Below are 24,216 nucleotides of genomic sequence, written 5' to 3' on the forward strand. Positions count from 1 at the left end.
CGCCATCTAGCGGAACTTTTCGTTACTGTTTGACTTCTTGGAATGCCGCTGCGAGTACGCGAGCGCTTTTTAAATTTTTGTACAGAACATTGTTTTTAACGCGTATTTTTTTTTAATTTGCTGTCGCGAGAACTAATCACACATCTATTTTTAATTAATAGAACTCTGAGAGTACCACTTATGTATATGTTTTGCCTCAAAAATGATTAGTGTTTTCTTTTTGCGGAAAAGTGTTCACATGCATGAAGCGTGTTTCCAAATTTAGGAGTTTGGAGAAGACGTTTTACCTATATAAACTTCGAGAGAATCATGCGATCCCTCTTGTCGCCAGACTGCCCGCCCTGCAATTCACCGCTCACGACGTATCATCGCGTTCTTCTGCTCACACAACCTCAGCCCCATCGACAACCCATCCCTTGAACAGTGGCAGGTCTGCGCTGACCAGTTCGGTGCCGTAAGTTCTATAAGCTCCCGTGCAACGTGCCCTCGATTCGGCGCAGGCCCGTGGCCTCCTGGACAGAGGAGGCTGACCACATCACCGTCCCAATACCCTCTTGCTCAAATAAATGTTTATTCCTGCGCCTGTTCCTCCTTCTGAACAATTCGTTGCAACTTTTGGCGGGGCGGATGATTCGAGAGACAGACGTACAGACGGCAAAATTTGTGCGTTTAGATGGCCCAAGAGAGGCTATTGTCTTATAAAGGGCACATTCTTAGGTGTAACATAAAATGTGCCTGCCCCGGGGGTCGTGTTTGGTCTCGAGCTACGTTTTGCTATGAATGGTTTAGCCGTCCATCTCAAGTTGTTACCTTCGTTTTTTTTTTCGTTTTTTTTCTACTGCTTAAGCATTCCTATGTGAGCTAATCGAGGAGGCCCGTATGTCCGCCTGTAACACTTGATATGTCACTTTAGCCGCATGAGAACATGCTGTCATACGTCGATATCAGACTCCTCATATTGCCCCCCAGCAAGGCATTCCTACACAGCAGTGAAGCCGCCTTTAGAGGGGCGCGGTGCATAGCACTCCGTACGGATCACGGGGGTTGTAAGGAGGTAATTAATGAAGGGCCATTGGGCAATCGTATACTTTTCGTAATACTCTTACGTTGTCCCTTCCCAGCAAAGCATATTTGCCAGTAGTGAAGTGGGGTTTAAAGGGGCTCGATGTTAGCGCTTTGCATGAGGTCCTACGGACGAATTTCATAGAAAGCCCAAGGGCCTGCCAACTTTGTTGTCAGACTGCTCAAATGGCGCCTAAAATATGTATTTCCAGCAATGCTTGTGTGTGTAGCAATGAAGCCGACTTTAAATGGTCTGGTTTGGCAGATGGCGTAGGAATTCATTCGAAAATTCCGATGTGGGATCGACTTTCTTGACATGTTTTAAAGCAATGCTTTCTACCTTTACCAACCAACGGATTCTTCGTGGCGTGCGCGGCAAGAAACTCTCAACTCGGATGGGGAAGGGGAGGGCTAGATGGCGCGGCGTATGGTTACCCAGCGTTCCCCGCGCGCAGGTGCCTGCTCACATCGGCGGGCGTGTCGGCGGAACGGCTTTGTCGTCTGCTTTAGGTCTCGCGCCGAACACTCGTGCCGCTGTCGCCTATGTAATGCCCCTTCCCCCCTGTTTTCTTTTTCTTCTCTCTCTCTCTCTCTCTCTCTCTCTCTCTCTCGCTCTTTTCTGCCTGTCTTTCTCTTTCACGCCTTTTCTATTCCACCCCTAACCTCCTCCCAAGTCTTTTATCCCCTCTTCCCCTCCCCACCGCACTGGGTTGTATGCAGGTGAGCTCCCTACTGAGCTCAATAATATCCCCAGTGCACTTTCCTTTCCTTTCTTCCATCCAATCACTTCTCTCTCTCTCTCTCGTCTGCTTTAGCGACGGTTATTTTGGGCCTGTTTTGGCGCAGCTTCGCTTCCATTGTGCGCTTCCTTCACACGGATTGATTAACTTGTTCGACAGCACCTCCTGGGTAACCCGGACTCGGCGGAATTAAGTGGTCGTACGGCAAAGATACGTTAAGATTGGTTTGCAGGGCGGGAAAACAAAATCTACCACATACAGACATCTGGCCGCTCGAGAAACGCTACCTTTTGCGCACTGATTGCCACAAATGGGACTCCGTCTTCTAAATTGGTGAATACCAATTCGGTTGTGTTTTAAACGTTAATACAAAAGGCGAAAGGAGCAACTGGTTCGGATAAATAGCTATTATAAAAGTTCCCTTAGCTTTCTCGCAATTCTCAAACTTATCAAACTAACTAGTTTAAACCGGTATAAATGGGAATCACAAAGCTCACATGCCGAATTGTTTCGATGTCTGTGCTTGTGTCCCGCGGTGGTGTAGCCCCGAGCTAGCACATTAGGATGGCTAGGTTCCGCTGTCTCACCCTTCGAAAGACGCTCCTCTCCGTTTTCTTTCTGCCGACGCACGGCCAGGCTATAGGCGTCCGCCGCTCTAGCTCGGCCGTGGCCGATGCTGCTGCTGCGTTCTGTATACGTCGCCGCTGCCAATTCCAGGTAACGGCTGGCAGAATCTCTGGTATCACTTTTTGTAGAGCCACGTGTGTGAATTCAAGTGACGTCGCATGGGTAATTGTTGTGGGTGTAATTTAAAGCTTTGCTTTCCAACCACCTGCACAGCGTGGATTGGAGCCAATTTTTTTTTTTCCTTTTTTTCTTTTCAGTTACTTCATTTAGGTTTGCCTTTGGAGAGCTTGTGGACAGGACCGATTGTTTTCGAAATGACTGGCGGTAGCACGTTCTTTCTCGCGTTTTATTCGCTCGTTTGCGTTGTCTGGCTGGGAGCCCTTCGTTGCCGTGAAAGCAGTCAGGTCTGTTCGAGATCTGAGCGGCGTTTGGCGCCAGGCTGTCCTCTGGGGCGCTCTTGGCGGGCGACGTCTTGTGGCGGCATGCAGGACAACGCGCCACGCTGTCCGTGAGTGGCATCCTGTGGACGCTTGCCTGATTGGCCCGAGACCTCGAGAGGCCCCGGCGCTCTTGTGCCTAGCGCGCTCTTCTGGCCGTTTGTTCGGAGCAGCCCCGCGGGGGTCTCTTTGCGCGAGAGCAACAGTGGAGTCACGTCGTGCGAGCCCCGTTTTCCCGCGGCTTATGGTGGCCGTCTTCCCCAGTATATAGATGTTTCCCGTTTTCTCGCCGCGTCTCGCCCTGAGAGCTGGCTGCACTCTTTCGAGCGGGGCTCATGCCGTGGCCGAAATGCTGCTGCTTCTGAGCACCTCCATCTCGGCGCCGTACTCAAAGTGACTGGCGGCACTGCGTCGCGCCGTGCACGCTGTGCGCAGTCACGTCTCTTTGCGCTTTCGGCTTCTTTGCGGGCCGCCCCTAACTGGATGTAGCGCACGTCCTGTGATCGCCGGAACAGCGTGTTCAGCTCGCGCTTCCTTTTCGCGGAGCAATAAGAGCCTGCGAGAGCTGGGGGCCGTGGCGGACCGAGCTTAACTAACTGTTGCCCCGCTCCTATTGGTGACTCGTCAGGAGGCTATGATGCCGCACACATCGTCCTTTAAGTGCACGTAACTCGTGAGGCCCCGCAGTGGAAGGGACCTGCCAAGAGTGTGTTCATATCCGCCGCGAGGGCTTAGTGGCGAAGACGTGGGGCTGCTGGGCCCGAGGACGGATGTGGTTTGGTCGCGGAAGCGGCGCCTGGTTGTCTCACGGAGGCGAGAAACGGGAACACCCGTCTGTCTATTTTAGGGAACCTCAGGTTGTCTAAATTAATCTGCCTTAGCGGCGAGCCTCGTACCTCAGGCATGGGCGTCGGCAGGGGGGTGCAAAAGGGGCACTTGCCCGCCCCCCTTCCCCACTCCACCTAAGCCCCGCTGCTCCATTCGTGCTTGCTTTTTTTCCCGCTGAAATGGGTGATCAGAAACTTTTCAAAGTGTTCGTTGCGGCCCCAACGTGTAAAAAAAAAAGCGGGAGGGGGGGGGGGGGGGGGGGCGAGGGGGCGCTTCGGTTGGTGTTTCTTAAGCGGGAACGCAAATAGTATGCATAAGCCAGCCACACCTGGACGCTTTTAGCCTGCAAATTCTGCCCTTGGCATTTTTCCCGAAAAACCGGAGTTTTTTCTTCGGGTGAATTCTGGACCTACCTTGTCCACCCTCGGATTCGGTATGCCTCGGTTGTTTGTTAACGACCCTCCTCACCTAACGGCAGGGGCTGAGCCTCTCAAGGGCCGTGTCAACTGTATTCAAAAGGCTGGTGTTTGTGCATTTGCTCCTGCGAGACATTCTAGTCGGAAGCTGCTGCTTGCAGTCGGAACGTACATTTGCTTTTTTCCCCACAGCTTTGCTCAAGCTGCAAGGCCACGACTGCAAGGGACAAGGCTTCGGTGAATATAATAATACAATAATTCCGGCTCCGCGGGCTCCCTCAGCGTTCGCAAAAGTGGCCGCTCAGCATAAGCACGTCAATGCATCCGTCAATTTCAGGGTGCTGAGATGCACGCTCTTCGTTTTGCGACTCGGGCAAGGGCCTCTGGGTGTACACTCAAAAGCGCCGAATGTTACGGTTGAAACTTTTAGCCCCGCTTGCCACCTCTCGGTACCCCTTTCCTCCGTATGTGGACTGGCGAGTTCGCTGCGTCGCCCGAAGTCATAGTAGCTACTACCGTTCGAAAGGCAAAGAAATCCCGAAGGCCTCCCGGCACGCTGGGATGCGCCTCCGTCGCTGCGGCGGGCGCGCATCCAGGCACCCAAAAAATCGACCGCACCAGTATTCAGCTGGCGTGGCCTCGAAAACTCAATCCTCCTCATTTAAGCCAGTCGTGGCCATAACGTGTACCTCGTATGGTAGACAGAACGGGAAGAGGAAAGTCTGGCTAGGGCACCTCGCAGCCTCCACGGGCTAAAGTGAGCACGTGTCTGCGAGCATCGCCAAGATGTTTTAGTCAAGCGCGAAGCTCGTCCATTTGAGCTTTTTCAAAGCCTAAATGGACTTCAGGCGCTTATTTAAAGGAAATTGTGATGCTGCTTTTATTGTAGCGCCTTTTTTTTTTTTTTATAAAGAAGAGAAAACATTCCGAGCTTTTCGACGATCCCGAATCCAAAATGTAAAATTTCTACGACCATTCCCGCACCTGAGGAGCCTCACCATCGCGGGGCCGTGTAGACATCGCTCCGCCCTCAAATAATCCCTCGCAGATAAACTCCTATGAACCCAAAAATCTGGCCCCAGTCTTTCGCATTCAAAACTTTTGGAAACACACACTTTTTAGGTGAAGGACGAATCAAATCTGATTCATTACCGATTTATTGAGGGTTTTTTTTTTCTTAGTATATGAGGCCAAATCTCCTTGTCCCGCATAACCCTGGCTTCCACATGGCCCACGAGGTTGGCCTGTTAGCCTGCGAGGTATATGCTTATTGGATAAATTGAGTTTATTTGTTTTAACCCTATACTTGGTGAAACAAATTTAGGATAACTCCACCGAAAGCTTCATTTTTAGTTTGAATATTGCATATTGGGTAGGCCTCCGTCGGGTTCACACCGGGAGAGGAAGAGGACTGTTTAACGAGTCTGATGATGTTGGCCGAACTAAAGAATGCATCATGAATATGAATACCATAAAGAATAAGAAGAATGCACCAGTAAAAAAAAACGGTGAAGGAAAGAAGCCGTGGACTCGGTGAATTGCGCTGTGGCCTCCTACATTTATTCTAGTGTGCAAGCCCCGGCCGGAACTTAGAGAGCGGCGTAGACATGCGACCGCCTCTGGAGCGCAGTCGTGTTTGAACTTTGTGTCGCGTGGAACTGCTGACCTGGCCAGGCACCGCTGATGATGATTGTGGGAGGATGCGGATGATGATGGTAGTGGCGCTAAATGCAGATGGTGTTGCCGCCACTACAACAGTATACACCATCTTAGTTTTTTCGGCGCACTATCTTAAAAATAGACATTTTAAATGGAGAGGTGTTGAGTTTAGAGGTGCAGCAGCAGATGCAGTCTCCTGACGGAAACAATACGCGAGCGCAAGATAAAAGCGGAAGATGTTTTGCGTACCCACACTCGAAGAAAACTAGACAACAGGGCAGCTTGGCACAGAATCAGTGTGCTGCGAATCATTGCGCGCCAAATACAGGCCGGCCAAACACTCCGGTAGTAGTAGTAGTAGTAGTAGTAGGAAGTATTGTCGAATAAGGCGGACTTAGCCTTGCATAGCTGCCGGCAATTGCTCCGCCTAATCGTCCCCAATACCATATCAAAACTCTCAAAGTAGTCCTAAAATAACAGACACACACTCTCACCACACCTCACTTAGTCCTGTGGACTGCAAGAATCTGCGGAAGAAAACCCGTACCATATTCATCCCTTACTTGGACTTTCTATCAGCTGGATGCGAAAAATGTGTAGACACTGCCGCCTTCGTTTTACTTCTATTGCATCACCTAACGGCGCCGAGGAACGAGGAAGATTTAAAAACGAACCTATTCGAGTCAATTAAGAAATACTACCATTTCAGCAACTTCGACTGTGAATGTAAACTTTGGCTTCGATGTGGATGGACATGGAGGTCAATAAACACCCCGTGGGTTTCCTGGTGTTCGCTGAGGCGATATAATATCCTGATATAAACTCGCCGCTGTGGCTCAGTGGCTAAAGCGTTGTGCTGCTCAGCCCGTGGACGTTGGTTCGACCCCGGATGCGGTGGCTGCTTTGCTTGGTTTGTTTGCTGTTGGGGGCGAAAAGCGAAAATGCCCGTCTGTTGACATTTAGGTGCAAGTTCACGTCCCCAGGTGACCAAAATTAGGCCGGAAGCCGGTGAACTCAACTTTGGAAGATGGCGTACCTTGACTCTGGTGCACATGGTTTTCTCTGCTCTGCTCTGCTCATGCTCTGGTACACATTTCTCACACATGCTTTGATTTTGGCCCTGTGACCGTGGCTCGTCGCTCCGGGTACTGGTCTATATGAGAATTTGCCCGGCGTGTGTGATGAGCCTGACGACGTTTTCGCGAGGTTGATTCGCCATTGTCATCCCCTTTCCAGTCTTCGTAAGATACTCCCGTCTGATTATGGTCAGTTGTTGCACTTGTCTCAGAAGTTCCTGTACTTTCAGGAGCCCGGAATGGCTCAAAAACTTCGCCCAACGCTTCGTAGTTGGGGCTCACTCGCAACATAGTGGCATTGGATGCGATAACCGATGAACTGGCTACAGACAAGGGGAAACATCCAACCAAAATCAGACTTCAGTGCCACCATGCAGACAATTGTTGTTTGGGTGACGACGTACCTCTCCTGTCATAACCTTGCAGAGGTGGTCGGCTCCAAGTAGAAGGCTAATCCCAGGTACAGCGGCCATGCCTGGCCGAAGTTTGTCCGCAACGGGTTCACCACCGGTTTCGATAGAAGCAACAGTCGCTCTGAGTGGGTACTTGAACGATATCCTTGCAAATGAAGGGAACTTCAATTGCTTCTATAGGGAACACGGCGTCGCCTTATTGGCTCCGCACGAGCACTTTCGCTAGACGACATTCTATTTTTGATGGCTCATCCTTCTTGGACGCATTAAGGTGCAAAGTTGTCTTCCCAAGCTCCCGCAGACGACGGGTACGGGCGACACCTTCGCGTATGAATAAGCGCTGACTCCCTCCGTCCACAAGGCCGTGGACGTAAGCGCATTGCTCATCCCCTTGAATCCATAACCTGCACGTCTGCAGCAGCACTTACAGGTCCGCGCAGAAGTAAACGGAGCACGGGAGCGGTGGCCGAACTGCATCGCTGCGCCGCGTATGGGCGCCGACGGGAACCATGGAGCGCTGGTCAAAGAGTGTGTTCGCAGTGCCCCCGCTGCCCTATCTGATATGTTTAATCGCCGCTCTGCTGACGTGTCATGCTCGGCGAGACTGTATTCAAAAGCAGCGCGGGGCTATAGAGCGGCGCTGCTTGCATTGCCGCTCGCAGGCATCAGCGGCGAACGCATCCGCTGCTTATGAGCTGGACGAAGCTGCGCGCGCCCAAAAACGTTCCTTGTTGCGCGCTCTAAAGGGCGGCATAAAATTGTAGGCCGCTATGGTTTGGCATAGCATGTCATTGCGATATAATTAATTTTAAGCCGGCAACAAAATTGCCCATGACTATATATAAAGCGCATTCACGGATATTTTCGCTGTTGGGGAAAAACATCGCGCTTCTGACATTTTTTTTTTTTTAATATTGAGCTTGGCCCACGTTATTGCTTCCCGTCAGTCCAGGTCTGTCCTGACGGCAGGGAAATAAAAAAAATTCCATGTGGTAGAAATTCTGTGTTACAAAACACCGTAAAGAATAGGTACAATCGTTGCCTGCTTTTACAGCCGGCCTCACAGGGTGCATATGTTATTGTGGCATTAACCCTTTCTTCCCCGTTGACGAGGATAGCCGTCATAAGATTTTGAACCAAATTAACCGATGACGAGTATGGTAGTAATCGGTCATGACGTCTATACTAATCACCGGTCTTTTTGGGGCCTTCACGGCGCTTTTCTGCAAGACACTAGGGTAATGCAGTGAAGCCATCTTATCATTCAATGTGGAGTTTAAATCTGCAACACATTCTTAACTAATACAAGGTGCTCGTTAAAAATAATAACGCCGCTTTAAATGCAAAAACAAAATATGTGCCCTATGAGGCCCGCTGTAATAGCGGGCAATGATTGTACCTATTCTTTACGGTGTTCTCTAGCACAGAATTTCTACCACATGGAATTTTTTTTATTTCCCTGTCTTAAGAACAGACCTGGAGAGTGACCGGCAGCGATAACTTGGGACAAACCCAAAAGTAAAAAATAAATCCCGCAAGCGAGATTTTTTTTCCTGAACAAAGAAAATGCTTGTGAATGTGCTTTTTATATTGACCAGGGCAATTTTGTTGCCGGCTAACAACTGATTATATCGCAATGACATGCTATGCCAAACCAGAGCGGCCTACAATTTTGTGCCGCCCTTTACAGCGCGCAACAAGGCACGTTTCAGGGCGCACGCAGCTTCGTCCAGCTCATGACCAGCAGATTCGGTCGCCGCTGGTGCCTGCGAGCTGCAATGCAACCAGCGCCCCTCTATAGCCCAGCGCTGCCTTTGAAGACCGTCTCGCCGAGCATGACACGCCAGCAGAGCGGCGATTAAACATATATCAGATAAGGCGGCGGTGGCAGGGCGAACACACTCTTTGACCGGCGCTCCATGGTTCCCGTCGGCGCCTGTACGCGGCGCAACGATGCAGTTCGGCCACCGCTCCCGTGCTCCGTTTACTTCTGCGCGGACCTGTACATGTCGAGAGTAGGGCGAGTGCGGCAGGTTACTGGCGTCCAGCTTCCGTGATCTGTCTGCTCCGCTGCGCTGCCAGCGGAAATCGCACGCCGAAGAGGAACAGCTTGCCACTCGACATTACGCCTTCATTTCCTTGAAAAATGCCCTGTCATGGTTCAGTAAAAGCATCATCTGTCATTTGCCAACATCTTTATTTTATCCTTGGAGCGAATGCTTTCATGGCATTGACCTGTCGAGTGCGGATCGGAATGACATAATAGATAACTGAACTTAGAACAGCTGCGTTTAGAAGCATGGGCACATTTTCCCTTTCATAATCTGACTTGGTGCAAATTTGGTGTGCTCTAGTGCCGATCATACTTCTTTCTCTACTCTACTTCAGTAATCAGGTGGGACGAAAGCGCTTCAAGCTCACCGTCAAAGGACGCCGGTGACGCAGGAGCTCCGCGGACGGAGGGCTCACCATCTGTTAGTCCTGATCTGTGCCAACTGTGCGCTATCTGTCGGTGCTAAGCAACTGCGATGTCTAATGGTATGGCTCGCAGAAGCACTTCAGTCATCATTCGAGTGCGTGGCTGAAGAAACCTTCAGCGCCGCGAGTTCGCGGCGCACATGCATGCCCGTAGTCCAGAAGTCGCTGTAGTCCGCCGACATCATTCGATGACACTACTGATGGAAGCGATCGAAGCTGCGCCAAATGTTTATGCACAATGCGGCGGGTGTCACTGTAGCGTCGCGAAATAATTTCCACGGCGTCTGGGTAAGTCTTCCGTATACGTTGCATCCCAGCAATGGATACAGCAGCTGACCCACTCGGCAGCGACCGAAGGTAATGGAACTTCTCTCCATTGTTCAGGCTGGTGTTTTCGTGGACGGCTGTCTTAAAATGCGTCCAAAAGCTCTGCCATTGGCTCGGCTCGCCGGTAAGGGTTTGGAGCTGCAGCGTCGGAAGCTTCATGTAGCTTCCATGGCGATGACGGTCGTCAGTGTAAGGATACACTACAGAACGAGCTGGGTCTGTCAATCCCGGCAGGCGTTGACAACTCCGTAGCGATTTCTCCTTGGCCTTAAGCTGGCCCAGCGTGCCTTTCGCGGCATCCTCGTACCTCATCATTGCGTCAAACTCCGTCGCGAACTCTTCGTCGGGTATAGCGCCTTCCAGCTCGGCATTCAGCTCGCTCAGCTCATTCTTTGACTGCAGCCGCTCTGAGTGAACCCAACGTTTCCGCATCGGCAGTATCCAGCATCGTCTTACCTTCATTTATAAGCGTGGTGTTGTTCTGACGACGGGCCGTTCTCTTTTGTTTTAGCCTGTGCATGCTATACCGCAGGCTCGTTCACCTTGGGCACCCCGCCGCCGCTTTCACTCCTTCTTGGTCTCTGGTCCGTTGGCTTGGTATGCCCGACTTCTCCGTTCCCGAGTTTCGACACCATATGTTGTGGAAGAGAGGAGTTCGAAGCCGCCCTAAAGAAATAACATTTCTGTTTACATCAGAATGAATTGCGTGATACTATTAACATGGCGTCCGAAAGTTGCTCGTCTTCCTCCTCATCTTCCCTCTGCAGCGTCCCCGAATCATGTCCTATTCTTAGGGTAAGTGCTTGATCAAGAAGCGACGCCGGTAATTTATTTTGAGGCGCCTTTGCGTCGGAGGCTGTGCGCTGCATTGTTCGTATTTCTTTTAATCCCCCATGTACACCAACAGCTGCTGGGAAACGTGGCGGCGCACACAGTATACGGCACGCAACACCGGCATCTGAAAATTATTCGCAATTTTGCTTTTGCTTTTTTTTTTTTAAGTGGCGTTGCCTCCTGTCGGTTATTTCGGCGTCACGTCCTCGTCGCGTAGCTCCGGCGTTCTTCCTTTGGCGCTTTCGTACAGGATTACTCGTGCCACTCGTAGAACACAGCACACGGAACACTAACGCAATGCTCAGAGCGCGAGATCGGGATGTGACATGGGCATCTGCTGACGGCCGAGCTGGACAAGCGCCAACTCTGCGCGTGCCGCCCAGTCTCCTCTGTCATTGGCTCGGGGCCAGATGGCTGTACACAAACCGACAGTTCGTTCGCATGAACGTTCTGATGCTGGGAAATAATAACGGCGCTTTAGCCCAGCGGACAGGCGTTAAGCGGATCAATTGCCCTCTTCCAAGTTTCAAAGGGGAAGCCTTTAAATATGTACAACTCTCGATCGAGCCACTGAGGTACCATAACCTTGGTACATGAGCACGCCGAGTCCTCAACACCCACCCTTGCTACCAAGAATGCGGCAAGAGTGACCAAACTCAGTCAAGCAGTGTCGTGAACCAGTCCAGCCAACTGCAAGTTGACCAGTGCCACTCTGCATGCGTGGGTGACACCGTGACGACTGGTGCACTCCCAGAAGCGCTCCTACCCCGTCCCCTGATTTAGGAAACGGTAGTTTCAGACTAGAATTACCGCCCAACGCCGACACCGTTAAACGGCCACCCATAGCCCCTCCTCTGACCACTGGACGGCGGAGGAAGACGCTCGGCGCCCACTGGCCTCCGGGCACAAGTTGCGGTGGCGTTCCTTCGGATCGCCATGGCAGCCTCCTCGGGCGGTGTTGTTGAGTAAAGGTTTTTAATCTATCTCTACTTGAGTATGCACTGTCCATCACTCGTGTACACTTGGAGTGCTATCGTGACCGGCGACAATGGCATGCATAGCTGTGAGGCCGCTGCATCCACTCTCGTCTGTTCATGCTTCAAGTGTTTCTGATGGAACCGCACAGTGGGCGGCCGCACTTGGTGCTGCCGAAACTAGCGGGTACAGCGAAGACGAGGCGGGGGTGTCGCGCGTGCTCCCTAATGACGCCGGCAATCAGTCTGGCGCCGCCGCATGTGGTGTGGCAGGGACGATACTTTGTGAGCCTCTGTTGCTGTTCCAAGATCCGCAATTTTACCATCATTGCACGGTTGGTCCCATCTAACTTCTGGCTGTTGTTAGTTTCGCGTTGCCTGATAGTAATTGAGGAGACAAGGATATGCTGCCAGCTCCGCAACGATCATGTACCCGGTAATCATGCTCACAGGACAAAGCATCAAAGCACTTTTCTGCCTCCCTCCCCTGGAAAGCATTTACGTCGTTGCTCTGGGGACTTGGAGATGAGCGCAAGAAGAGCAAGATGCTGCCCTTCTGGCCTAGCAAGGCTGCAGAGGTGGTTGTGCATATACAAACTGGCAAACCCGTTCACCCAGCTGTTCCACCGATGAATGCGGTGGTAGTGCGAGAGCTGTAGGCATGCCCGAGGTTGCTGCCGGTTTCGTGGTTGAACGAGGCTGTGGCAAGGCTGATCCGACAAGGCTAAGGAGGTAGGTTTAGTGAGGCTGAGCAAGGTGTCTGCGCGCTTATCGCTTTTCGCTTTTCTACAGCGCGGGATTCTGCACCGCAGGATCAGCTGGCGAAGACGGTCTGTCTGCGGTTGGAAGCTGTGCTTTCGAACAGTCAGCCGAACGAGGAGTTGACGTGCCTTTCGCTGGTCAGGTTGGCCTCGCACACAGTACGGAGCGAGTGGGGCCGCAAGCGCCCTCACGCTAAATGAGCTGCACGTGGCCAGCCAGCTTGCATGATTGACTAACGGTGTGCTGACTTAGCGTGAAGCGACTATGTGGTAGCGTTTCGCGAATTTCGTCCCGAAAAAGGAGTGTAGTGGGGCACGCCGCGGTCAAGCTCGGTGGGCACTCGCGCAATCACCATCAAAGTTCTGGCTACCGTATCTGTCTCACTTCCATTTATTTGCACCGAAAACAGAGGCCTTTACCAGCATCGTCCTTGCAGTATAGCAAAAATGCTTAGAGTGAATCGCTGAATAACACGTAGCCAGAAATATATTTCGGGGGCTTTTTTAGGCCACCGCAAAAAAAAAAAAAAAAAAAACAATGGAGACTGCACCGGACGCCTAAACGATATATGCCATTTTTCTGCATGCATAAATAATTGGGGAGGGGTTCTGACACCGAAACACCCTCCCGGGGCTCCGCCCAGCGTTACAGCTACATCGAGTGTAGTTTTAGTTTTCATTCCTTTGTATAGCTGTACCGCTAATTTTACTAGCAAACTGGTAGAAAGACTGAAAGTTAGAGAAAAATTTATTGTATCGTGGATACTGAACGTGTTGCTCATTCAGAAACAAGATTGTCAAACGGTACTTTTCTGATTCAGAAAATACTCTCGAAACCGTCACAGTCGTCAGTTCCTCTTGTTTGGTGTGCCCCATTTGAGATGCCTCCAATTGGCGTCGCAGCAATAATTCGTGTGCGTTTGTCATGCTTTGTGACTGCGCATTGCTGCTGAGACTCGTGATACGATTAATTAATGACCACATTGCAGCTATGTGAAAGTGATTGAGAATAACTAGACTAATTAAGGTCATTTTGAGGCTACCTGTTATTGCAGTCTCTTATACCGAAGACTGATAGTGACTACAGTGGATACCGGTGGCTACTAAGGTTCCCGAAGGCTAATTACGGCTAAGGTCATGCAAGATAAATTAAGACTGGGTAAAACGTATTGATACTAATTGTAGTCAAGTCAGGCTGCCGATAAATAAAGGAATTCGATTTATTAGGCCTGATTGTAAATCAACCATAATGAGGCCTTGTTTGTCTAATCGGGTAATTTCAATACTCCGAGCACATTGCGTCATCTTCGACACATGGAGTGGTGGTGTACGTGATTCATGGGGTAACTATGACTCCGCAGAATGGAGGCCTCGTGGGAAGCGGGCTCGAGTGTGCATACATTGCTGGGAGTATGATTCGTTGCACACCTCGGAAGGGTGTTAGAGGGAAAGAACGCTGACCAAGCAAGAAGACGCGTGAGCGCCCGGGAAAGTCGTTTCTCCAGGCGGGAGCGTTCGAGGCGCTTTTCCCGCTCGAGTTCTAACCTTAATCAAACATTCAGTTTCACGTGTGAGCTTATACGCCCTGACCTGAACGATTAGCGTCGCGGGTGTATGAAGCTCGCCGATAAAGGTTTAGCGCAGCACAGGTGTGGTGTTAGTGGCGCAGCTGTCGCGGAGGATAATTGTGTTCTTTTGAAGTGAGCTAAAATTAAGAGGAGTTAGCCAGTGAGGTAAATAATTGGATAAGCAATGAGAGGATAACTATAGTTCATATCACAAGCTAGCTGCAGCACTGTGGAGGCTACATTGTTGTCCCCCTCGGGGCGCCTAACTCACCGCGAAGGAAGCGACAAAAGGCGCCGGGGCCTAGGGGTGCCACTTGCGGAGAGGGGAGAAGGGAGTGTCCTTTCAGGACCCCCTTCACGGCGGATTAGGCGCCCTCAGTGGGCGCACTATTGATAACAATGTAGCCTCCACAGTGCTGCAGCTAACTTGTGATATGAACTATATACAAGTAATGAAGGCAGAAACGACAGAACGTGCGCTCACCCGAAATACGCATTTACTTTGTGGAACGGCCCTCCCATTTCCTTCTCTCTCTTTTTTTTTTTTTTTTTCACAACAAAAATGTCCGCCTTTATTACTTCCTCAGCTTGGCGTGATTTTCTAGAGCTTGGCTAGCATTGCCCGTTCGAATCATGAGTTAGCGTTCCAGCAGGATCCGGCGCGTGGTTCATCCTCGGTCACGGCGTCTTGTACGAGCTGCTTCTCTTGTGTGATCGGTCCCTCGATCTGTCCGGTTTCTCTCCCTTGCTGTCACCGGATATCCAGTCGAGGGAGGGGGGGGGGGGGGGAGGGGGGGGGGGGGGGGCTGGTTTTCTTATTACCAGCCTGGCATTAATTGCAGGCCCTCAGAAGTTAGTTCTCTTTGTCGCTATACGTGCCCGACCGATCCTGCGCCGAAAGTTAGCCGCGTCGCTGCCGCAGATTGTGTTTCGTCGAGCGCTTTCTCCTTGCTCCTGTACTGATGTTTGCAAACTTCGTTAAACTTCTTCTTTCGTCACGCTGGCTGCGGCTGCGCTGTGTGCTCTGTTGCTCATGCGACTCAAATTGCATAGCGCGTAATCTTCAATTACGCTTTCTGCAGTCACGAATTCTGGTTGCGATGGAAAGTTTTATGGGCACTATTTCTTTTTCATCGCTCTTATGCCGTGCATGCTCGTTAATTGGCGCTCCCTTATACTCTCCCCCTCCCCGTTCCTCTTTTGTTACATGTAGTAAAAGAGGCTGTGTCATGGTCCCACTGGTTTCCTGGAACTGCCAAAGAAATCCCAGGCTCGAAAGTAGAAAGAAAACAAAAACCTCCTGAAGTTTAGCGTGTATATTGCAGCTAGTTAGGTGGCCCAGTTCGAACTTCCCGCCGTGCCATGGCTGCGCGCCTCCTCGTTTGCGCATTAGCAAAAATATCAGAAGGCAGGGGAAAAAGGTTCGGCGCGCTACGGGAGTGCGGGAACGAAGCAGGCGGTTGAGTGCTGAGATTAGCAGTCCTAGGCGTTTGCCACAAGGATGCTGTGCCCACCCGTCGTTCTTTTGTTGCGGCCAAAGGTCGGCTGCACTGCTAGGCAACTATTACAGCGAAGCTTCAGTGTCCTCAAACTGAAAAAGCGTGGTAGTGCGAGCTTGTTGGTGCATACTTGACAGGCAATAACAGCGCCTAAACGGGACGCAAGAAAGATTGACAAGGCAAGGCGCTGACCTCAGTGTCCTCACCGATGCCGTTGTACGCCGATACGCCCTGAAGGAAAGCCGAATTTCTGTGACGATGATGATGATGAATGATCGTACGCGGGTGAAGTGAAAGAAAACAATGGCCGCGTAGCTGCTACTTCCGTTGCAAAGTCAATGAAAGACCATAATCGTCTAGCGCCTCTGCCGAGTAAATGCCTCCCTTCTCTTTCACGCTCACCTCTCATGCTGTTGCCCTCCCGTCTCGCTCCTTTCATGACAAACACGTGAGAGGTTTGCTGAAGTCAGTTTAAATTTACCGCGTTCCACTGCTCCAGGCCGCGTGCTTCGATGCCAGCGCTGCCGTACAGCGGAGACGCGCGTGAATCGAGGCGCCCTACTCCTGCGTTTATAGTACCACGTTGCCCACTCCACGAGCGTGCCAAGCGAAACGTGGAACCTATCTAGTGCAACTTTTCGTTACTGTTGCCGTTTGATTTCTTAAAATGCTGCCAGGAGCTATCGGCGCGGGAGACAGCAACGACAGAGTGAATATTTTTTCTGCTGTGGATCAAGCATCCATGAATATTTTAAATACAGGAACACTGCAAATATCACTTAATATTGATTTTCTACTTCATATTTGCGTAATGTATTGTTCTTGTTCAACAATGCTGACAAGTATTATTAATAGTGCCACCGGACGGACGGATGGACGGACGGACTGACTCGCGCCGTACAACCCAAACGTTATGCAGTGCACACATGGGAGTTGCTATTCTAGAAGAGTTGATCATACCTCCAGAGTAGCACGTACTCGCAGTGGGATTGGCCAACCAAAGAATCCATCACGAGAAAACGTCGCGTTCAACCATCGTCCTCGCTAGACGGAGGAGTGCCCGATTTTTTTTATTCCTTCTTTTTTCTTTTGTACTGACTCCTCTGTTACATTCCAAGATTTTTTTTTTCCTTCTTTCATTCTCTCTTCAATTTTGATTCTAAAATAAATCGGTTCACAGCCTAATGTCTACCGGCAGCTTCTTGGCCAATCCCCCGCGTGGGTATGCGCCCAGAACCGACGTTACCAACGAACCATTGTAGCGGTGGTGCATTGCTTGTGGGCACAAGTTCACTTTGTGAACATAAAGTAACCACCTGACAGTCGTAACAGTCGTTAGAACATTGTTTTTTTTTTTTTCGGTTGTGCAATCGGTTGTGCAATTATGTGGTTCGGCCCCAGTATGCTACAGCAAACCCTGCGCAGTGCGAGGTCTCTGTAGAGTGCTTGGATTTTCCGCGGGTGCTGCGTTCCCGCGTTCTAGAATTTTGTACAAATGGAGCTCTATTGATGGCTCTATTAATTCAGCGAGTGTGGGCTTGAATGTGCGGGGGCAAATGTCCTAGGCTTCCGAGCATGCGCGGTCATGCTGGCAGACTGGTGGTTTGCTAGGGTCGTGGCAGCGAGATCATGCGAACCTTCAACGCCTTGTTTTTGAGTAAGTGGAGGAATTGTGCCTCGTGCTGCGTGGTTCGAGACTGGTGTGGTGTGGTGCTGGTGTGGTGAATGTACCGAAAAGTCACAGCTGTGCGCCATCATTGAATTAATCCATTAATTCGTAATTTTTCAGATGTTGGGTTTAATGCGCCGAAGGAACACCTTAGCTTTTACGGGTGCAGGAAATGGGCATTATATTCATTTAGGCTTCTGGGGGGTCCTTTTAAGCGATACCGAACGTGGTGCACGTTGTCTTTCTTATCTGACGACTAAAATAGAAAAGCAGGTGCTGTGGCCCGATTCGAAACCAGGAACTTAGTGCGCACAAGATAAGCCGCTTAGAGGTACTAAAGGCAGTCTGTGTTTTTCACAAACATTTAGAGACGAACAATGACAGGAAGTTTTGTGCCTGTTTGTCGTCACATTTTTTGCGACGTCGAGTCACATAACGTGGTTCAAGTGTTGCATGTTTTGCACGTCTACCCAGTAATATTTTTCAAGCCCTTGATAACCTCCACAAACCTGCCCCCAAGATTTGTGACGTTACGAATTGTCTAGTGGAAAGTCCGCTGTGAATGTATCAGCTGTTTTAGGTGTCGTAAATTTTCTAGCCCAAAGAAGGTGGGCTGTAGACTAGTGCGGTTCATTCTGTGCAGATGGATTTTTCCCCCGTTACTGTTCCTGTGACGCCTCCAGCGCACTCAATAGTGGGATTACGATTTGACACTGACTTGGGTTCCCTTTCTATTGAAAGTGGTGAGCTAAAGAATAATGAAAAATTAAAGTAAAACGTGTGATTATAAACTAGATGGCAGTCGCCGTGATTTTTCACGTGGTGTCTACCAAGCCTTGGCGGCCCGCACCCTGGTGGCTGGTTGTTTGCTTCAGTCTTCATATATTTGGGGATTAGACGATATTAAGAGCGGTCATCGCGTAGTGAATACAAGAAAAAAAAGACACTCCAGGATGCGCAGGTTGCGTGTGTGTTTGCCTGAATTTTGATGTATATGTGCTTCTCATAACTTCAGTGTATTCTTTTGTTTGCTTGTATTCCTCGTACTGCAACGTCTGAGCGTATTCTCCCATGCAATAAAGAACAAAAAAATATTGGCCCAGTTTTCGTGATGTTCGGAAAAGTGCCTGCTTTATCAGTAGAAAGAAACGTAGCTGTGGTTTACAGACCAGCTAAGTTTTTTTTTTTTTTTTTTTTTTTTTTTTTTGGGGGGGGGGGGGGGGGAGCAGACCGGAGTGGATTTTGTTCTGTGGCGCATTATTGCCGCAGCGTTTCTTTTCTTTTTCGCCCCACCACAAAGCGTGGTCATAGGTGTCGCCGGAACACTGAGCTTCATGTAATGTAAAATTAGCTGCGCCTTCTTAAAATATGCGCTTTCCGCCCGCACTGGTGAAGCAGGCCCCGGGGCACGTGCCTTTTGAGTTTTCCAGCAACCGCTTTCGTCGGGGCATTCATTGTTAGCGTTCAGTTAATCTGTTATCGCCATTGCCGGGGCCGTATTATTGCTCCAGTTCATGGCCTTTCGAATGCGGAAGCCGCGGCTACCGCTTCGTGTAGGGACGCAGTAAGAAAGGCCGGAATGACCTGAAGTTCAGCCTGGAAGGATTGTCGCCCACTAACTGTGGCCGGGGTCTTCGTTTATAGCGTGGTGCCTACCTTTGTGGACAATGCTAGAAATGACGCTGGCTCTGCGAAGAATGTGACGCTGCACATCTTTTTCACGCTTTCCGAAATACAACGCATGTGGTGGATAATAAATAGCGTTGTACTGAAGGCTAAGTGAAGGCTTGAAATGAGTGATGCGGCGCATGTGGAAGGCACAGCCATTGGGAATACTCATATATGGCGGACTTGATGTATCACACTTTCGCCGCATGCGAGCATGCTATTAATAAAAGGCCCCATGCCTAAGAGCGCTTAAATTTTCCATTGAAAATTGTCTTCTCGCCAATGCATTTGTGTAAAGTAGCGAAGCCGACTCGAAATGGGCTGGGTGTATTGCACTCCTTAGAGGTGCATGGGGTCTAATGGAGGTATTTAATAAAGGGCCTTTGGGCCATCATACTTTCAAGCAGGGAATTTGCAACAAAGCAGTTCTGTATTTGGGAACTTTTAAGGGGCTCGGTATATAGCGTGTGAATGGATTCATGGGCTCTTATTGGGGTACTTAATAAAAGACCTGAGATGCCTTCCCAGAAATTTGTATGTGTAGTATTGAAGGCGTCTTTAAATGGGGTCGGCGTATAGCAGAGCGGCTTTAACTTGTGACGGTTGCCACTTGGAAATTCATTCAATCTTTACTCAAATTGAATGTCGAAGCTCGGTATTCGTCAAATTTGATAAATTGGGCACAGGGATTGGTCATTTAGGAACATTGTGGTTCATTTCTCCGTCCAATATTTCAAACTGCAGAATTTACGTATATGCTTAACATGCGCGAACCGCCGCTGTAGACGCTGAGGCTATCTGCTGCTACCCTTGACGTAGCGGGTCGGACTCGCTCAAGACAGCGGTTGCTGTGTTTTCTATGGAAGCGATGTGCGGATACACCGCTCTGCGGGAAATTTTCGCGAACTGCGGACAAAATACAAGTTGATCCAGGTAGATAGATTATTTCACCAAGGAAAAGGAATATAGTGCCATGGCGTTCAGCACTTGTGGGTCACGATAAGCCCCGAAATGGCGAAGCTTGTGCAAACGCGTGTGTGCTACGTACGCTGGAGTCGGGCCACTTGATAGTGTATGAAACCAGCGCCTATTAAAACGTCTGCAGGGTTTGCTTGCTCTCTCCAACGCATGTTCCTTTTATTCAGTCATAGTAAATACCAACGCAGCGTATACAGCTATGCGCGTTTTTGTCAAATGTGTTAACGGCGCGTGGAGAAGCTTGTGAACGAGAAAGATCGGTTTGACGTACGTGGCAGCCAGCCCTCGCAGTAGTTGAAAGGGGTTATGTGTTAAAGACGCCGTCATTGCTGAGGAATCGCAAGTTAGGCTGCGCATTTCCATTAACCGTTTCCCTCAGAGCGATTGGATGAATCAAACAAGTGGCTGATGTTTGCGCCACCATAAGCCGGAAGCGAGCGAGCCAGAGCCCTGTGGTACGTTGGGACAGCGGCAGCCGAAAACCAGACTATCCACGTGCCAAGCGATTTCTTCAGTTGGTTTAGAATGAGTCGCGGTTTCTTTTTACTCCCACGTACTTCGCTGCTCCGAAAAATATTTTGCTTTGTAGTCCGGAGCAGCGAAGTGCGTGGGAGTAAAAAGAGACCGCGACTCATTTTAAACCAACTGAAGAAATCGCTTGGCACGTGGATAGTCTGGTTTTCGGCTGCCGCTGTCCCAACGTACCACAGGGCTCTGCCTCGCTCGCTTCCGGCTTATGGTGGCGCAAACATCAGCCACTTGTTTGATTCATCCAATCGCTCTGAGGGAAACGGTTAAGAGAAATAAGTGCGTAGTTTAACTTGCGATGGCCGGAAAACCAACGGACGCGAAAAAGGCCGCATCAGCATCGCGCCCGCTTACTAATTCAAGCATGCGGCACCGATGGGCGTGGTTTGGATGAACTTGCCTCTGATATTCACACCGACCAAGGCGGCCGGTGAGGCTGGATTTCCGAGTGCAAACGTTCCAACCTACGTATCCGCGGAGTTCCGAAATGGCATTCATGTAAGACAGGAGGGGAGGGAATACCACAGGAGCACTCGAACCTGATGTTGCATTTTATTCTGTTGGACACATCAAAGTAACGGAACTGAAGAAGAGTATGAATCACGGATTCACGGGCACGCTATGAGCCGGCAGGAGAAGGAGGAAAGGAGGACGAAGAACTCCTCGGACGCCATGTGCTTTCTAGCACTCAGATTCAGTTTAGTGTAAAATACAGTTAATCGTTCCTTCTCGTGGTGTTACTCATTTCTCCATCACCTGGCGCCCTTGGAGATTCCCTCGCAAGTTTTGGAACCGGAAAGGGGTAATGTTCCCGGTTATCTTTTTATCAAATCAGGAGTTCGCTATTGATTGAAGTAAAACTACGTCTAATAATTGTGCAGCATTCAGTGTGTTTGGTATGCTGCCAGGCTGTTTGTCTCTCTTTTAACGCATGCTTTGCGTGACGTGGTCACCGAAATGTTCAGCTAGCTGCACTTCGCAGCTCATTTTACTTCCGTCACCTTCATTTTGCTTAGTAATGATCATTTGGATTACTGGTGTCGCTGGCATTTTTACTGCGTCGACAAAGTGTGCAGTCATGATAGCGTATACAGTCGTTGGGAGCGTTTCGTTTTGGCCACTGATAACGCCTACCGCTCGGCAGCTATTTCCCGGCTTTGAAGACAAATGGTCGTGGCGTATCGGAAAAGGCAGCTATCTCGGAATCCATGCGGTCGGTAAGAAGCGCGACTAACAGCTCGGTTGTTTTCACTTCCGCCGTGAGGTGGCTGCATTGATTTTATACAATATTGATTGCACATTGATTTTTCCAAGCTGCGTCAAGAGTTATAGAGAATTGTACTTATTGCCTGGACTTGGACGGGTGGTTTGTTCTGAAGTACTGGCCACACCCTGAACACTTTGCTGCCTTGTAGTGTGCTGTGGATCGCCGTACGGTGTGCTTAACGGAACATTGCTTTCGTACACGCAGGTTTCGGGCGGAGTGAGCGGAGTGCGCCCAAAATGAGCCGCCTCGCTTGTAGCCGTACTTTGGTGGGTCCCAGCTGTCATTTTCCGCCACCACGTCGTCTGCTTTGAGGTCTCTCCTTCTCGTTCCGGTGAGTGCTGCTTTCTTCTTTCTTTGTCGGAGCGCTCCTGATGTCTTATTTTCAGAGCTTCCCCGCATAATTTTTTTTTATTTCAATCTTTATGCTGTGCCTTTCGAGGGTGTACTATGAACATGCGCGGGAATGAATTAGGGGTTTCTCATGAGATAAATTTCTAAATTACTACAAAAGCACCCCCCCCCCCCTTCTACTTCGACATTGCGAGGAAGCTCTGCACCGAATATATCTCCCTGGAAGAAAACATAAATCGAGATGCGAATGAGATTTGTTGCTCAGCCGTTGCATAGCGCCCGGTGCGTTGTACTTGTGTTCTTTCGTCCTATTTTGCACTATTTTTTATTGAATATGCTCAGACGTATGTTTAATGTTCATGTAAGAAGCGTAGCTTGTACCAGGTCGCTTAGCATGGACGTGCGTGTGTGTTCGCGCGTGCGTGCGGGGGTAGGGGGGGGGGGGGGGGCAGCCTTGTGTTGTTTTTGTCACTCAGTTCTATCGGGCGAGGAGGAAACGTAGTCTCGCACCCGAGTAACACGACGTGCGTGCAACCTGGGCCACGGCTATGGGGGAAAGAAAACCGTGGCCAGCGCCAACACCCTTTAGAGAATCCACCGCGGGGGTATATAGTTCTTTACCTAGGCTGTCTGCTGTGTAGGCATCGCGCGGACGAGTTGGCGTATGGTAGTTTATACGTAACATTTAGCACAATGTCAGTTTTGTACAGCTGAGCTCTCATTGCGCACATACTTCTTAGTTGTATATAGCAGAAAATTCCTTCATCAATAAGGACAAAAAATAATGGGTTCTGTGCGTGGGAAAGCGGCAGTCCTTTAAGCCTGGTTAGTTTCGCAATGTAGGATACGAAGGAATTAACTCTCGTCCGTTGATCTTGTACGTTGATTCTGAGTCTGGCTTTCACATGTAACGGCCGCAGATTTCGTAATCATGCTTCAGTACGAGTTCTCCACGCAGGCCGCATGCTTGAATGGTAACTTGGCAATGCAGGCGTATAACAGACCTTTTAACTATCTCTTCAGATGATGGGCCCCTCGTGGTGATCGGGCTCGAGGACTTGTGGCGTTAGGCATGTACCGTCAGGGGAGGAGAGATTAAGTGCGATTTCTCTGCATTTAAACCTACACATTAAATTAAAATGTATCACTCCGCTTGCGCCACGAGTGGTATTACTTCCATGGCAATTGTTGCTGCGCTACACTAAAACGGTCACATTGCGACAGTGCACCTCCCGAAGAAGTATGCGCGGGCCAGCCAATCGATTTTCACAATATGACCTCGCTTGGTTGCTATTTCTTCCAGCGAACAGTTAGAACGCACGCACGCACGCACATAAGGAAAGCTACGTGACCGCGAACTATTTCCCCGCTGTCAATAACTACTTTTTTTCCCGTGGGAAAGCTCTTCATGCAGCGCTGTGCTTGATTTCGTAATGTTAAATAGCTGCTGCATCGCTGGATTATCGGGATGCAGGGACACTTGGAACTCCTTCAGTCTTGTTTATACACTGAATAGGGTCGCGGGTACGTGGGGGCCAATATGGGGGTTTCATGAAACCTGTAGAGTATGCAATCACCATTACGTCACACTGACGCCCTTGACTGCTGCTTTCTTCCCACACATGCGCTGAAACTCTCGCGGCTGTTACATTCTTTAGAAACGTTCTTTTGCGCAGTGCGTCTTTCGAACTAACTGTGGTGTGCGAACGCTGCAGCAGCAAAAAAAAAAAAAAAAGTCTCCCTTGTGGAGATTTTGTTGTAGGCAAATCAGATTCGCCACCTGGGTTGAATGTAGCTTTCTTTTAACTGCAGTTGATCACATTATACTCTGAAGTCAGTTTCAGCTTCACCGGGACCGAAAAACGCGGCAATTCAGAGCTAAGTTGTTTCAGTTTGGCCCAAGAAACAACTTTTCACATTGAGTGTGCCACGGTATGAAGCAGAACGCGCCAGCCCAAAAGATCTGCCGAGTAGTAGCTTTCGCGCATACACCTCTGAGCACAGTGCAGCAGATCGGCCAGCTACAGGGCGGCACAGCATACGAAAAGGGACTACA

General features: G+C 49.9%; 1 protein-coding gene across 2 annotated transcripts in view; it reads left to right on the forward strand.

The window, feature by feature from the left end:
• The window catches only part of Mypt-75d (Myosin phosphatase targeting subunit 75D), a 362,066-nt gene that overhangs the window by 207,143 nt on the left and 130,707 nt on the right, over positions 1-24,216 (forward strand). For both annotated transcript variants that reach the window (XM_077686726.1, XM_077686727.1), the window contains one exon: positions 22,014-22,140. The gene's annotated coding sequence lies outside the window, so the exon portion shown is untranslated. The remainder of the gene's footprint in view (positions 1-22,013; positions 22,141-24,216) is intronic.

The sequence above is a fragment of the Haemaphysalis longicornis genome, unplaced genomic scaffold (assembly GCF_048455015.1).
Source record: "Haemaphysalis longicornis isolate Haplotype H1 unplaced genomic scaffold, Haemaphysalis longicornis Haplotype H1 scaffold_1, whole genome shotgun sequence".
In the NCBI taxonomy this organism is placed as follows: Eukaryota; Metazoa; Arthropoda; class Arachnida; order Ixodida; family Ixodidae; genus Haemaphysalis; species Haemaphysalis longicornis.